Genomic DNA, 16,270 nt, shown 5'->3' on the forward strand with positions numbered 1-16,270 from the left:
CATGGGGCTACCTATTCGCTTAATGGCGACATGACACGGCCAGTGACACAGAGGAAACACATAGAGGAGACAAAACCGAGAAAGAGAAAGAGAGGGTTTTGAAGAGGTGGAGAGGTGGTGGAAGAGGAGGAGAAAAAAAGGGAGGTAGGGTAGGAGCAAACGAAGGTGCACCGTGCGCCGCATGTACACTGTACAGAGAGAAAACGACGACCGCGACTTGCGCGTATACGAACCCGCGGAGCCGAGAATCGGCGAACCAAGAACCGAACGGCGAACCACTCACCGATTCCAAAGTCCGCCGACAGTCAGGCAGATTCAGTTGTCTCCGAACCCCCGAACTGTTCGGACGCGTTTTCCAGAATTTTTCGTCCCATAACTCGTTCGCGAACACGTTCTTCGCACGCGATTCGCAATCTTCGACACACGCCACTATTGAAGTACCTCGAGAATTCGGTTCGACCGGAGATCGAATCGAATCGATTCGCGAGACAATTCATTCGTCCAACGTTACGAGAACGGGGCTAGCCACGGCTGTCAACGTAGGGTTTCCTACCCTCTGCTGCGTCGATAGAACAACCCCTCGCGAGAACCAACCACCTGTCTCTCTGTTCACCGAGACGAAGGGGAACGCGAGATCGTCGCTGATTCGAACGATCGATCTGCTAAGACGTGAGTATTGTGTCGAAGAGGATTCACGGGGTTGCTTACGAAGGGGGTGGTTTTTCGCCAATTGTGCTGAACTTTTTGTATGCACCATTACGCGCCACGCGCGCAATCGCTACCAATGGGTTTTAACTGGACGAAAGATCATTCTCTGTCTCGCGTTTAGAAAGTAAAGATGCCAAAGTGGGGGTCGAATCACCGCGATAGCTGGAACGAGAATACGGATAACGCGTATCCATTATTAGACGGCCGATATGAATGTGCAAAATCAGGCTATTGAAACATTTCGCACTGAAACCGAACCACGCAACGTGACGATAATGAAAATTATTTCATTTTGTTTGAGTCACAATGGAAAATTACAAATTTGAATATTCGCAAATCTCAATACAAATATTTTTATGTAAAGCTAGCTATCATGTGTCACTTGATATTATAGCTTTTTTAGTTCGTCGAAGAAATATAAAAACAGCAAATAAAACACACTTGTATCGTTTTGTAAGTCGCAGTATAAAGAGAAGTAAAAATAAATTAAATTATGTATATAAGAAATTTTTGTATATATATATATATATAAATATATATAAAACTTTTTGTGACTTCTTATTCGTAAGTAATTATTGACGTTAGTGACAGATTTAAAAGATAATACATGTCGCTTTTGTGATCATTTATTTTACATTTAATTTTTTACAAGCGTGAAAATAATATTTTCTGAAAAATATCGTGCATATTATAGGATTAAAAAGGATCTGATCGATCTGCAGTAAGAAATTCGTACGTAGTTTTATATCTTGGACGGTTTATATGCACGTCCGATTGCTACAAGCAGTCGCGATACTTGGACGCGCTTCGTTTCAGTGATGTGGAGCTACGGTTGCTCCAAGATATAGCACACACTCGATACTAAGGAAACGAATATATAGCTGTCGCGCTTATTCTGCGCGATTGTTTCGGAGTAGACTTTTGATAACGAATAGATAAACCTTCTTCGTTTTACGATCGTTTATATCGAATCGCATAATTTAGATCATGTTGCTTTTAACTCCATGATGCATATAGGACCGTTACATCCTCAAGATTCTATAAGAGGATTATTGCATTGTTTACACATTGTTATATTTATAATAATCATAAATAAAACACATTAAATATTAATTTTATAATTAAAATAAAAATATGTATATACTTATATTTTTTAAACACCATATAGTAATATGTGTAAAAAAAATATATTTGTAAATTTTTGTAAAAAAATGATTTAATTTCTTTGAGATATTTTATTAATCACGGAATTTTGATTTAATGAAAATCTTAATACATATCTAGTAGAAAAGAAGATAACTAATGGTTTCGCGTTGTAATATATATTTACAAATGTAAATGCTTTCACTTTAGTATCACGTATAGGTATATCTATAGAGAGTTGCACGTGACTTGTAGATGATCGCTCGGTTGCATATTCGGTATGTGTTAGATCAAAATATATACATGTTATGTTATAAGATATCAAATAAAATATCTGTTGATGCGTCTAATTAGATATTTTATTGTGTTATAATTGTATCTAAAATCGATTATGACAGATCTATAATTATACTAGAAATTCTATACTGAAGATGAATTACAGAAAGTGTTGTTACCTAACTAATTTCACTTTTGCATATCGTTATAAGATTTGAACTTAGATTTGCCAGCGATTTCATATTTTATCCGGATGCGGTAGAAGAAAAAGCTCTCGTGATTTTTATCTTTCTATAGAAATGTACGATTACGCTGACGTGTGACACATTGTACAGAAACATACCAGCAAGGATTTCAATAAAAGTGTTACAGGCTTAATTTGTTGCTAGTAGTATTACGATGCTTTTCCTAATACAGTAATTTCATATTTGCTAAGCGAAAGTTTTTCCGATAGGATTGAAATATGAGGGAGAGAGAGAGAGAGAATTGAAGAATTTCAATATTCAAAAATTCAAAACTCGATATTACAAAAGTGAAAGGACTGTCTCTATTTTATTATTATCTTTCGCAATGCACTCAAGAGAAAATATTAAACTAACGATTTCGTAATTATAAATAAAACATAATATTGCATTTGTCACGTAAACAATTTTCATTAAATGGCCATTTTATATATTTATAATTATTGATCTCGCGATAAAAAAAAAGATATATAATATTCACTTGTGTATACTAACTTTAAAAGAAAGGCCAACCTAACACATTCTGTAATAAATTACTTCTATTAATATCACACGGCTATGTCTGTATAATATTGAGCGACAAGGCGACTGGATAATGACTAATTAAACCCGTGATAAGAATAATGAAATATTTCAGGAGCCACAGGGGAGACGTGCTCTATGATGCGCAGTAATGTAACGAGACGGAATAAAGTTACGAGAACATCTAATGATCGCTTAATATATAAAACACCGGCGATCTTTCACAATATATCAGAAATGTGTGTATAATCACATATGCGTATATATGTTGGTCTTCCTGTTTTTATGCGAGCATTCCTTTAAAATCTAAAGATCTTCAGCATACTCGATATGCAACGTTCACAAAATGGGTTAATTTCTTCTCGACATATCGTAGATAGTTTGAGTAGTCTTTTCTTTATCTCTTCTCTTATTGTTCATACACTTCAGGTGAATTACGGAAAACATGTAACGAAATCTTTTACACGGTGATGTGTTCAAAAAGTACGAGGGAGTTGACGGAAGATTGTTAAGACATTTATGACCGCCAAGTGCGACATAAAATTGCGCTGTGTATGCTTAAAGACATCGTAGTTAAGAAGCAGAGATAACATTATGTTTTCCGGTTTATTTGACATGCTGTGTAAGTTCGCCGAAATTCAAAACTATGTTTGTATATGTAGTTATTGAAATAAACGGATGTCATTGGAAATTCATTCCTTGCACTCAGAATCTAGAAACAATGCAAATAACCTTAACTGGTACCAATTTACAGCTGCAGAGATCGAAATTAATAAATTATATAACGCAAGATTTTTTAAATTAAATAATGCATAACGATATTAATTTTATATGTTCTTTAATATAGCAGTATATGTAATTAATTATTTTTATTAAGTAATGATACAATTTTAGTATTGTGCAATTTGAAAGCACTATTTATCTTATGAATAAGTCACATCGATTCATCATATTTAATTTGTTGACAGGTATCTTTTAATCGTATTACACAAATATGATAGAATATAATAGATGCATTTTTATACTATTATTAGTATTAATCTTTTTGCAGATCACACGCAAGTACCTTGGACTACTCATAGAAATTAATTCTTAATTAAATTAGAGAGTGTTATACAGAGTGATTGTGTATGAAAATTGATTAAATTTTAATGATACAGTCGAGGATATAGTAATTTAAATTAGATATACAACGAGCTAGAAATTTAAGACTAAATTTAGACACAAATTTATGGAAAAGTCTTTCACATACATAACATCATAACATAATTTATGGAAAGAAAACGTTAATCTCATTTGTCAATATGTCTCGATACTCGAGGCTTGATATTTTAAGTACATACGCATTAGTAAATAGTAGGCGGCACACAAATCTCGCGTAACGGTTACGACGTTTACAGTTAGTTTTACATATTTCTTGCAGGAGTGCTAATAACGACAGTTATTTTCCTCCAGGCACGATCAAGTGTAAGATCAACCATCGGCCGGTGTATGATGAATCAAAGATTTTTTATCGTGAATCCTTGTGTGATCTATTATGTCCTTCAACTATGAAGACTGCACATCCGCACAGGCACACCTTACCTGATAATTCGTTGTGAAACGGTTGTAACATTCACGAGCCGATCGTTTCGCGGACTTTCTAAACCATAATGAATATATAGTATCCCCCCGGCCACGTGCGTACGTTTGTCTCGCACGTCTCAGTCAATGTACAACGAATAGATGCAGGTGCAATAAAGTCTAGGAGTGGGTGAAATACAAGCATATTATGCGATAGCGATACATCGATAGAATTATCGACAGTGCGTGTTTGTATAAAATCTTGTATATGTACTACCAATTAATCTGTGATATTTAATTATGACAAAGAAAGAAGTTATAAGTGATTGTTCAGTTAGATTTCACTCGCGTTAAATTTTAGTTAGAGATTATTTTAGGACAACCTAAATTTTAATTGAAAGAGGCGTTGGGACGATCTAATCTCATTATACGTACACGGAGAAAATTTTATATTAAGTTTTAATACAATTTTGAATTACACTTTACTATGTCTTGTATTTTCGATAGACTCTCACAACATGATTCCGACTTAACTTTTACTATGGTAATACTAATTTTTATCACATAAATAAAAAGTAATTATTTTGTTAAATCATATTTTAACATGAAAACAGTTAATTTTTATTATGGTATGCAAACAAAATTTGCTAGGTATATTTGATCTTGTAATAAAAAATTTTTATTATAAAAAAGTGTAAAAATTACGTTATATTATTGTTTTAAAAAAAATAACTATAGCATTTAAACTTATAATTTACATGAAGACCGCAGCTACTACTACTAAAATTATAGTAATTTAAATATAAAATTTTCTCCGTGTAGAATAAGTTGCATATAAATAGGATTACTATATTTAATTTGCGATTGTACGTGCAGATATGGAATTAAATTAGTCAGGATGAAAACGCGAGTATGAAAATTAATTTCGTAGGAAAACGAGTGGGATCTATCGCGTGTTCCGCGCGTGTTCTACGTTGTGTGCGAAGACATACGTTAGACATTATGATACGAATATAATTACGATCCGCATGGTTGAAAATCGTTCAGAATCATTATATTTTCCGTATTATTCCACTTATTATTATTCCGTGATTCGCCGCGTTTAGTCACGTGTAATAACACAACAGTATTGTGTAATGTAAAAGCGACGTGAAGCATCTTTACAAGATTGACCAGATATTAGTTTGATCGAATAGCATTTTGCCTTTCACAGTCTTTCTGTATCGAAATCGCCGAAGTAAGTCGAGCGAATGTCGCCGAGAAAGCTAAATTCAATGGAGCGTCATTTGTAATCAATATTACCCTAATTTGACAGGTAGAACAATGCGCTGACGCCGACCAATGATCCATACGTATGTACGTCAACGCATGCACACGCAGCTGTCTTGCATGTGTATAAATAATGCGTAATCCTTCCGCGACTGAACGTGATACACAAACGAGCATTCAGTAACACATGATGTATTGCGGACGTACAAAATTTTATATTGTGCTATTAAATTTTACGTTATCCGTAGAATTGTTACTGCTAAATTTGACCATAGCAAAAGCAATAATAAACGTACAATTTTAGACAAAGGTACTTCATAAATTAATTAAAAATTAATATATTATAATTAGTTAAATGTAATAACGTTAAATAACGTTCAGCTATTTACTGAATTGTTACAATTATAATTTATTCAATTCATTTACGAAGTCAAGTACAATTGTATATTTACACAGTAAAAAATCGTGCGTACGTATGTAGAATTTTTCTTGTGTTACCACATTTTGATTATTACTTCAATGTAAAATCAACATACAACTGATATGTTATTATTTTTGTAACATTTTGATGTGTGTTAGATTCATGTCACCTTTCTAACTTAACAATCGCGTATGTCAATTAAAAATGGAATATTATTTTGTGTGTTTTTAATACAATTGTTTCAATTAATCTATATATCTCAAAATCAATTTAACATCTAAGAATTTTTTCATTCACATACGAACAAAAATGTTTTATTAACATTTTCTTACGAGTTACTGCAACTACTCTTCTATGTACTTTACTTATTTTATATGTTAGTTTTAAATCATCCTTAAAGTCAAAATAACAAATATAAATGTAAAGTATTGTGTCAATTATTTAACATTACTAGTTCGTTAATAAATAACACAAGACGAATGAGTTACTTTAACTTAAAATTTAGAGTGGATCTCCTGGGAAATTAACATTTTCTTTTTTACTGTGTATTATTGCTTTTGCTATTGTCTGTTGAATTCAGCACTAACTCATTGCTACGAAATTTTATTTAAAGCGATTTTATTACTTTGTGAAATATCTACTTGCTAAATTCTTGTAAGTTTTTTATCGAAATGTAAAGATATAAATTCTGTCGATTTCAAGGTAAGGGAAAAAGTGCGCGCCGTAATTAATATTGACAAATATCAACCTCGGAAAATTTGCGATGCAGTCGCGTGCATTTGCATGCGCGAACGGCGCGTGCTTCTCGTGCATGCATGCCGAACGAACGAAGTACAGCTCGGTGGTATTGTTTCTTTTCACAAGGACCTTTCATTGTCGCCTTTATATATACAATGATTCGGTGTCATCTTTAGCCCTGGTCACAGGAAAAAGATACCAATGTTGTAGAAATTTGCATCGAAAATCGATCAACTAAGACTGCATAGAATTTTCTTTCGCGCTCTTTTTTGATACAAGAGTTCAAAGAAACAGAAAGAATTAATATTGACGATTTTGCAGTCATCGCAATGTTATTCAATGTTGCGTGATATTAAAAGGATCGAATTTTGTTTACACATTGATTAAGTGACATTGTTGAACATGATTACGTTCGTAATGAGTCATCTTTCATCGCAGGTATAAAAAAGAATAGCCTTTTTTCGTATCGAAAATCAATAAGAGCAATTAGAACAATCAGTGAGGTTCTTAACCAGATCGTTTTTCGTTGATCGATAATCAACAGCCGCGAGCTTCGATTACCGTTACACACTAGTTTATCTTTCTTGAGAGTCATTTAATGATATGCGTATCGTCATCTGATCGATTGATTTAATCAAGAAAATATTTCTTGCTTCGGGTCTTGTGTCTGCAATCTCATTTCTCACGACGATAATACCGATCGCCAATGATGTAATACGTATAATGTGACAACTAGTGAATTTCTTCAATCAATTACTATTCAATTCTGAACAATGCTTTCTCATTGTCAGACAAAATCATTTGTTTTAATGTTACATGCACAGAGAAAAAAATTGTTCATTTAACTAAATTAATTTAGTTCGTCTTTGTTTCTTTTGATGTGAAGAATATATGAATTTAGGTCAAACGTGTTTTATGTCTATTTGATTCAAATACATACATTCTCTAACAAAATAAATAAAGGCAATTAAACTAATTTAGTCAAATGAACTATATTTTTCTCAGTGCAGTATATTTAAATTGAGAAATCATGAAGTGTCAAAATAGGGACAGATACGAAAAAGTAAATAGAAAAAAATTGAGAAAAAATATACTTGACTTGATCAAATTATTTGATAAATTTTTTTAAAATAATTTTTATTTCTAATCAATAATTAAATATTCTTAATTGAGGAAATTAATAATTGTATTGAACTCGATAAATTTCATAGATATGTTTATTTATACACACATAATATGATTTGTTTCTTCAGTTTTTCTGTTTAATCATAGAATATTGATTTAGATTAACTGACATTAACAACTAATATAATTTTATACATATATGTTGGTGTTACTAAATGTTGTTAGCATTTTAGATTGATTAAGAGCAACATAGGTTGCTAAAGAGTAGCATTTATTATTTTAATTTACATCTCAATTGGATATAAGTTCCTGTCAATATAATAATAGGTTAAAGTGCTGGAGAAAAATTACAGTCCATAGAAAATTCTACCGGATACTTCTAATTACTTCACGAACATAACAGCGCATGTTTTGTCATCAGGAATCATTAGTAAACTGTTTCATCGAGTTGAACATTATGTAATGCTATATCGCTTAAATTACCGTGTGTGAATCGCTAAGATGATGCATATCCTGTTAATTTTCTCGATCTTTCAAGGAAATCTGATAAATGTTGAGATAAAAAGTACGAATTTTATTAAAGTTACAGTAATTTTATTAAAGCTGCGATAATATACAAACAATTTTCGCAGATAATTTTTGCTATACCTCTTCTAATGTCGCTATAGTATCAAGTAACTTAATTATAAATTTGAACTCATTCAAATCACGTTTTCACGTTTATATAAACAATTATTATTGTCTAATATTATTAATATTAATTGTTAATATTAATATTTTACATATTACAATATAAAACGTCATAAATATAATAAATATAGCATATAATAGAATAGTCTGTAACAGAACCAAATCCACGAAGTATCGTGACATAGATTTTTGCCGTTAATACGCAAGTTAAAGTTATGAAAGGCACGGTTTACATCACCAACTTAATTGGGAATGTTTTATTATTTTTTTCTGGCGATTCGTACGCACGTGATACGTATGGCAAAACTGGATCATAACACACGTATATGCACGATTCAGAAGGTTGTTGTAAAAAGAAGACGTATGAACCCGGAGAACCGATACATGGCCCGCAAATGGTTTGTTTTTAATAATGGCGCCACCCAAGGCTGATAATTTTAAAGATCCTCCGTTTCATCGGATTTGGCGTCGCGTTCTTCTCTTTCGCTTCACCCGGAAACGCGTGTGCAATTATATCGGATTGAGCAATCAATTGTCGACATCGTCGAGAAGATCGAACTTTAGCTTGGCAATTTAATAACACCTCGGGACAGATCGTATACATCCTGTGTAAATAGCTATGTTCTAAAAGGTAGATTCCCTCGCGCGTGCTCGTTCGCAAGAGTGTTGTGACCTCGATTCGTCGTCACGGCCTTCCTAGATTGTCCGAGACGTTCGTAGACTTCCAACGAAACGACGCGAAAGTGTACCATATGCGAATTTTACTCTTGCTATATATATAGTAATTTGAGCACGTTGTTTCTTTCGATTTCTCAAAATTGCATTTATCTCTAATATATTTATATTGCTTGTAGTTGTTAATTAAATCTTGTCCACAATATTAGCAAATTTTATCATCATTATTATTAATCTATTATTTTATCACTGATTTACATGTAGAATTAATTCTGAATTATAGCAAGAAATATTATTCTGTTCGAAAAATATTTCTATTTTCTTAACATTTGAACGTATCTTACAGAAGTGTAGAAATGTTAGTTTTTATCGTACAACAATATGTAAAAAGTATATCGGATTTGCACAGCTGTTTTATAGTTGTATAATATCTACTACAACAGAGAGAATTCTATTTTTGCATGGAATCCAAATACACTCTGGCAGTAGTACAAATATAGTATGAGTGAGCCTTGGGCTACGTTCGGGGAGTTGGCTATCAGCGCTATTATGTCATTCTACCTTTATCGTTCATTGGACGTAACAAAACAAGTATAGAATGATATAATAGCGCTGATAGCGAGCTCTCTAAACGCAGCCTTGGTATCTGATAGTAAGAGGAAGGGAGAAAGGCAGAGGAAACGGAAAGAGATTTAAATGCCGGTGAAGCCGCTTTGACGATACCTTGACCTTATCTTGACCACGGACAGTTCGGTTTACTTTAAATCCATGTATGAGCGGTTTTCACGATGATTTATATTTGAAATATCAATAATTCTACACGGAGAAAATTTTATATTAAGTTTTAATACACACACACAATTTTAAATTACACTTTACTATGTCTTGTATTTTCGATGAACTCTCACAACATGATTCTAACTTAACTTTTACTATGGTAATACTAATTTTTATCACATAAATAAAGTAATTATTTTGTTAAGCCATATTCTAACATGAAAACAGTTAATTTTTACTATACGCAAACAAAATTTGCTAGGTTTTTGCTTTGATTTTGTAATAAAAAATTTTTACTATGAAAAAGTGTAAAAATTACGTTATATTATTGTTTTAAAAAAATAACTATAGCATTTAAACTTGTAATTTACATGAAGACCGCAGCTACTACCACATTATAGTAATTTTAAATATAAAATTTTCTCCGTGTATAATTATAATTTCGAGATGTATAATGTATCAAATAGACAATTAATCAAATAATTATTTGTATAAAAATTTCCATTGCTAAAATTCCTCTCTCGAATCAAATAACATTATATAGATAATATTACTTTGCATTCCATGAATAACAAAGACGTACAGAACGATACTTGTGTCGACTTGTATCTTTGTCACTAAATGGAAGGCATCCATTACAAACTATTAGCACACACACATATCTGCACTGAGAAAAATGTCTGGTTGAAAATAGACGAATCAGAAAATTATATCAATCAGAATTTCGATTATCTCAACTAGAATTCTAGGAAATTTAATCAGAAAATTCGGATTCGTCCATTTCTAACCAGAATTCTAATTAATCTAACTAAATAGTTTTTTCCGTGTGAATTAAATTAAATCGTCGAATCAATCATCTTTCGATATAACGCCAAATTTATAGAGCATAAAGTCGAAAGTTCTTCGTTCTAGATGATAGAATAACTAATGCGCGGTCATTGCCTTCGTTTGTGAGTTTAGTCGGCAGATTCCATGATCACGATTTTTTGATTGAGATATAGCTCGAAGAACCATCAATCTTATCGAATACCAATAAGATTAAACTATTAAAGTACCAATATTTTTATAGATTATACTTCATTTACCACATCGAGAAAAATTTCTGAAAATGAACGAAGATTCTAATTATATCGTTAATGTCAAAAATTATTTTTTAACATAATTTGTTAAATCTACATATAAAATTTGTAATTCATATTGATTTCTTTTTTTTATTATTATATCTTTTTCATACTGAATAATAGTGTATAATATACGTTATATTGACGATCGAAAGAAATTTTTATGCCGATATCATTCTGACTTATTGCCTTCGAGTGCCTTGTATGCTGCTGGATAATCGACTGCCGTACTTAATACCAAGTTTACGATTTTCGTATATGCCACATGTAATTGTTAACAGGGATTGGAAGTATAGTAATATCGTTTTCTTTACCGTTATACTTTATAATAACAATTTAATAATGACATTGCAATTTTTTTATAACTGTAACGATAACTAACTAAACGCTAAGGTTGGAAAAGTCACTTTAAAATGTAACTTGTCATCACTACGTGTTATTTATTAAAAAAAGTAATTCATTACTCATAACACATCAACGCGTTCTTTATTCGTTACAAGCAACAAGTAACTTTTCTGATTCGTTATAAATAAACTTTTCCAACTCTGATGTTACCGTTACTGCCATAAAAAAATTTGCAACATCATTACATTAAATCGTTATTTTAACAAAGTAATGATAAAAAGTATTATAAGTAACGGCGTTATAAGTAACGCATATTTCCATTCCTTGGCCGTTAATAATCCACTGATAACCGCGCTGAGTCAGCGGTGTGTGTATTATGCAGCTTCGCTGCTGTATGGAAGAGTTTATTTGTGACATAACAGCAAAACATGTTGTTTTGTTTATTCAAAAGTAGTAAATTTTTTTTATTTTATTGTAAATAGAGGGGGATTATAAAAAGTAATGTATAAAAATGACAAGATAATATGGTATATTAATGAAATATGCTTAAAAATTAATAAGATATGTGCAGTACGTAATAACATCTTTGCTCCATGATTTCGCCACCCAAACGAACATAATCATTATTATTAATACATCATTGTCACCGCGTTTTCGGTGACGTACGTCGAATTTGGCGAAACCGGACGAACGGTATAGAACGCAGCGATCGTGCGCTGCGTTTTACCATTGCATAATCGAGGTCGGCTTAATGCGTAATCTTCGATACTTCTAAATAGTCGACGGCCGTTAAAACGGCGCCTTATTTATGGTAGCGGAATTTTTTACTTATCTGCTTTTATTTATCTTATCTTTAAGATTTTTCCATCGCTCGTAACGTTTCATTCATTGCGCGTAACATTTTATTATCACATCATTCCCTCTCCCTCCATTTGCAGTCTATAGTACTTTAGTTACATTCTCCCGTGCATCTATTTAATATTCTTCTCCCTGTACGATTTTCGTGTAGAATACGCGAATGGTGGAAAACCCAACAATAGGTACTAGAAAAGTCATTTGAAATAGAGACGTGGGGGTATGAAGGAGTGGTCGATTACTTGTAAGCGCCGTTTAATTGTGATGCACGTCGTGACACGTGTCACGGCATGGCACGGTCGGTCACGCATTCACGTTGATTACATCGACGACATGCGAATCTACAAGCACCCTCGTACGTGCCATCTGAGCACCGTTAATAAGAAGGTGAACGTAAGGGTTATAACTGTTGAAAACAAATAATTCTTTTCGCAAATTTAATAATCAACGTACATAAATTAATTATAAATAGTGGAAAATAATTATTTATTTATAATATATTATGTTGCCCCGAAGACTTTTCTGAAATCATCTTATTTTATATCGAAAATTGTTTTTAAAGTGGCATTTTCGCCTGCGATTGATTATTTCAATGATTAGTTTGGATGAGATGGTAATAAGGTAGTATAATGAGGATTATACGAACGATTGCGTATGATTATTACACACCAATGGGCATTTCGCTTCAACTATCAGGATTACGTTTAAAAAAGAATATCATGTAAATTATTAAAATTGAAGAGATGCGAACGCGATAATTTGCGGTATTGTTTTGTGCCAGGTACACGGGATTAATATGACATTCAATTCCGCAAGTGTAATGGTAATTGTCGATGGTAATTGGAAAACATATTATTGATTATTGTGGTACCGATCATCCTTTATTTTCCGTGTGATGAGAGTATACGATTCTTTTCCTCTTCTTTTGATCTTCGGTGAAAAATAACAGATGCAAAAATTGATTATTTTTTCATCGCGAGTACACGCTTTATCTGGCATTTGTACTTTTTTTTTTCCATGAAAGGACTCGTGTAACATACACGATTGTGTGTGTGTTTCGCTAAGAATCGTGTATTTGCACTATGTACCATAATCTAAGATACACAGGTGTACTTGTATTCACTTTTGCTACATCGCTTCACGAAATAATTACTTCACTCGTACGAGAGGAGTTATGTAAACGAGAAAATGGAACACTAACGATGGTTACATTTAAGATTAGTTACATTCTACACCAGCTAGGTAGAGAAGAAAATGACACTATTATACATCCTACTACTGACTGGATAAATTAAATGAATATCGTTAAAGAAAATGCAAAAAAGAAATTTAATTTTTGCATGATTTTTATTATTTTTGTTTATGTGACATGGATAAATTAAATGACAAGTTTTAGTTGTGTCATTTATAAAGTAAGAGAGCGATATTGTCTCTACTACGATAGAACGAATTTAAATCATTTAAATAAAAAATACAGGAAGAGAGGGGAATTTGTAAACATATTTTTAACAATTATTCGTAAGTATATTTAAGCTGTTTTTTTAACTCGTATGTAAATTCAGCCTTTCGTATAGTTGTACTGTTATACGACTTGCGCAAAGTCATTAATTCAACAGAATATATCGGCCAGAGAAAGAGATGAAGAGCTACACGTGCATAGATCAATTTGAATCGACCGAATGTACCATTTAAATTTTTAGATCCGGGTTCGAATCCTGGTTGAACTAATATTTCTCGTACTAAATTATTTATAGGATTTTAAAAATGCTAATTAATATCGATAATATTAAATTGCTTGTCAATTTAATGTGTGATATTACTATTTCAGTTTCAATCTAAAACTGTGTACTTCAAGATCAACAAATATAATCGGCGCACAGTTTGTTTTGATTGGAAATTGTATAATTCACAAAAAATATTAGACATGAAGATTCGTCTTAACCGAATATGGTGTTTTAGATTCATTTGTGTTTAATTCATCGATTTTCTCTTAATAAATTTTTAAGCTTTATCAGAGCTGCCGGCGATAGCAAAATCTGGTGCAAAACGGCTCTGAGGTTATTCGCAAGGACGCCCACATATGTAACTCTCGCGCTCGGCTTTAACTAAACTCAATCGACACGTCTGTTCACGCGATTCGAAAGTGCAAAGCGAATGGAATTTTTTCCCATCCCGTTCCTCGTGACGATGCCCTCCCGCCTGCGCGTTCGATTTCACCGAGCGAGAAAAAAAATTCCGTCCGTTTGTGTTCCCAATCGCCTCGGAGAAGAAGTGCGCCGTTTCGCTAGGTGACATCGCACGATGACATCTCCGAGTCTAAAGAACCGTTAGCGGATTATTTAACATAAGCGAATAACATATAGGCACATATAAAACGTTATTAATGAGGGAATGATGTTGTTTTGTAATCACACTTTGGATCAATCTTGGTGTCGGCAGTTCTTTTCTCTTGTTCATATCAAACACTCGTGTTACAACATTTATCAGCCTTGAAACATGTTTGCATTTCATATTTATTGCTAATATATTTATTTGTCTAATATTTTATTTGAGCTTTATATGTTTTTCATAGAATTTTCCTTCATTAGAAGTAACAGAAAGAATATAGACCGCCTTCATTAGATTAAAAAAATTTTATTATTTAATGTTATTACATGCTACACTGTGAAAAAATGTACTAAATTTTAATAAATATTTATTTGAATAGTGCCAACTAAACATTTACTTACAGTAAATAAATATTTACTCAACATACAAAAAAGTGATCGTTTAATCAAATTAATCTTGTATTAAATATTGTAAATATATCTTTATATTTAGTAAATGTTTAGTTTAATACTATTCAAATAAATGATTTACTAAAATTTAGAATATTTTGTTTCATTGTAGAGTTTAAACAATTAGATTTATATATAGTGTAAGATTTATCGTATCTCATTTTGCTATTTATATCATATGAGAACTTTAAGATCTTTTTACGATACTCTCGAGGTAAGACGTGCAGATGATCGAAGGTGATATTACCTGTCCTTGCAATGAATATTTACATGTTTACTTGTACATGCATTCTCGACCATTGTCCACTTGCACAACACACGACTCGTATTGTCGGAGATGTTCTGCTAGATAATTATGACAAATCTTGATTTGTAAATGATACGCTTAATAACAAGGTGAAAATAATTAAAAATCCATCTCATGGGAACTTACATAAAGCAGTAGCTTTTTTCTGCCAGTGTTACCTCTTTAATTGTCCATAGATATGTCCACGGACGACAATCATATGTATATATAATTGAAAAGTTTCCGAGGAGATTAGCGAGAGTATCGGTCTAGCAACTTACGGCTTTATGATGTAAATTCAGCAAAAAGTGATGGAAGACGTCGGAGAAAACGGGACAAACTCTGGTCGGCTGAGTTACTAAACATCTTGTCTCGTGAACTCGTGTCTGTGGCAATCACGGTTTTCGTCATTGACGGACAGTAACTGCATAGTTCACGCTGTGCAAAAAAATCTAGACAATGTCTGTGTCTTCTGTTTTCATGTCAAGGTAATTAGACGTTTCATCACATCGTCATCCTACGAGCGCGCGACATCATCTTGAAATTGAATAATCGCTGCAGTCGCCCATCTCTCCGCGAAGTAGTACGTATCTTTCTCTTCTGTCGGCTGCTCCGACAAGGGTCCTGTAAAAGGTTTTACTGTGTTGGCGTAAAACTCACTGTTTATATGCTCGCTTTTGGTAGGAAGGATATATTATAGATTTGCGATATTCATTCGTTGTCGCTTATTCGCAAGA

At 32.6% G+C, this 16,270-nt stretch overlaps 1 protein-coding gene across 1 annotated transcript in view; it reads left to right on the forward strand.

Moving 5' to 3' along the window:
• Positions 1–211: 211 nt before the first annotated feature.
• LOC108759810 (UNC93-like protein) overlaps positions 212–16,270 on the forward strand; it is a 50,260-nt gene continuing 34,201 nt past the window's right edge. Inside the window, exon 1 of the mRNA XM_018505448.1 lies at positions 212–669. The gene's annotated coding sequence lies outside the window, so the exon portion shown is untranslated. The remainder of the gene's footprint in view (positions 670–16,270) is intronic.

This window comes from Trachymyrmex cornetzi, unplaced genomic scaffold (assembly GCF_001594075.2).
Source record: "Trachymyrmex cornetzi isolate Tcor2-1 unplaced genomic scaffold, Tcor1.1 scaffold205, whole genome shotgun sequence".
NCBI lineage: Eukaryota > Metazoa > Arthropoda > Insecta > Hymenoptera > Formicidae > Trachymyrmex > Trachymyrmex cornetzi.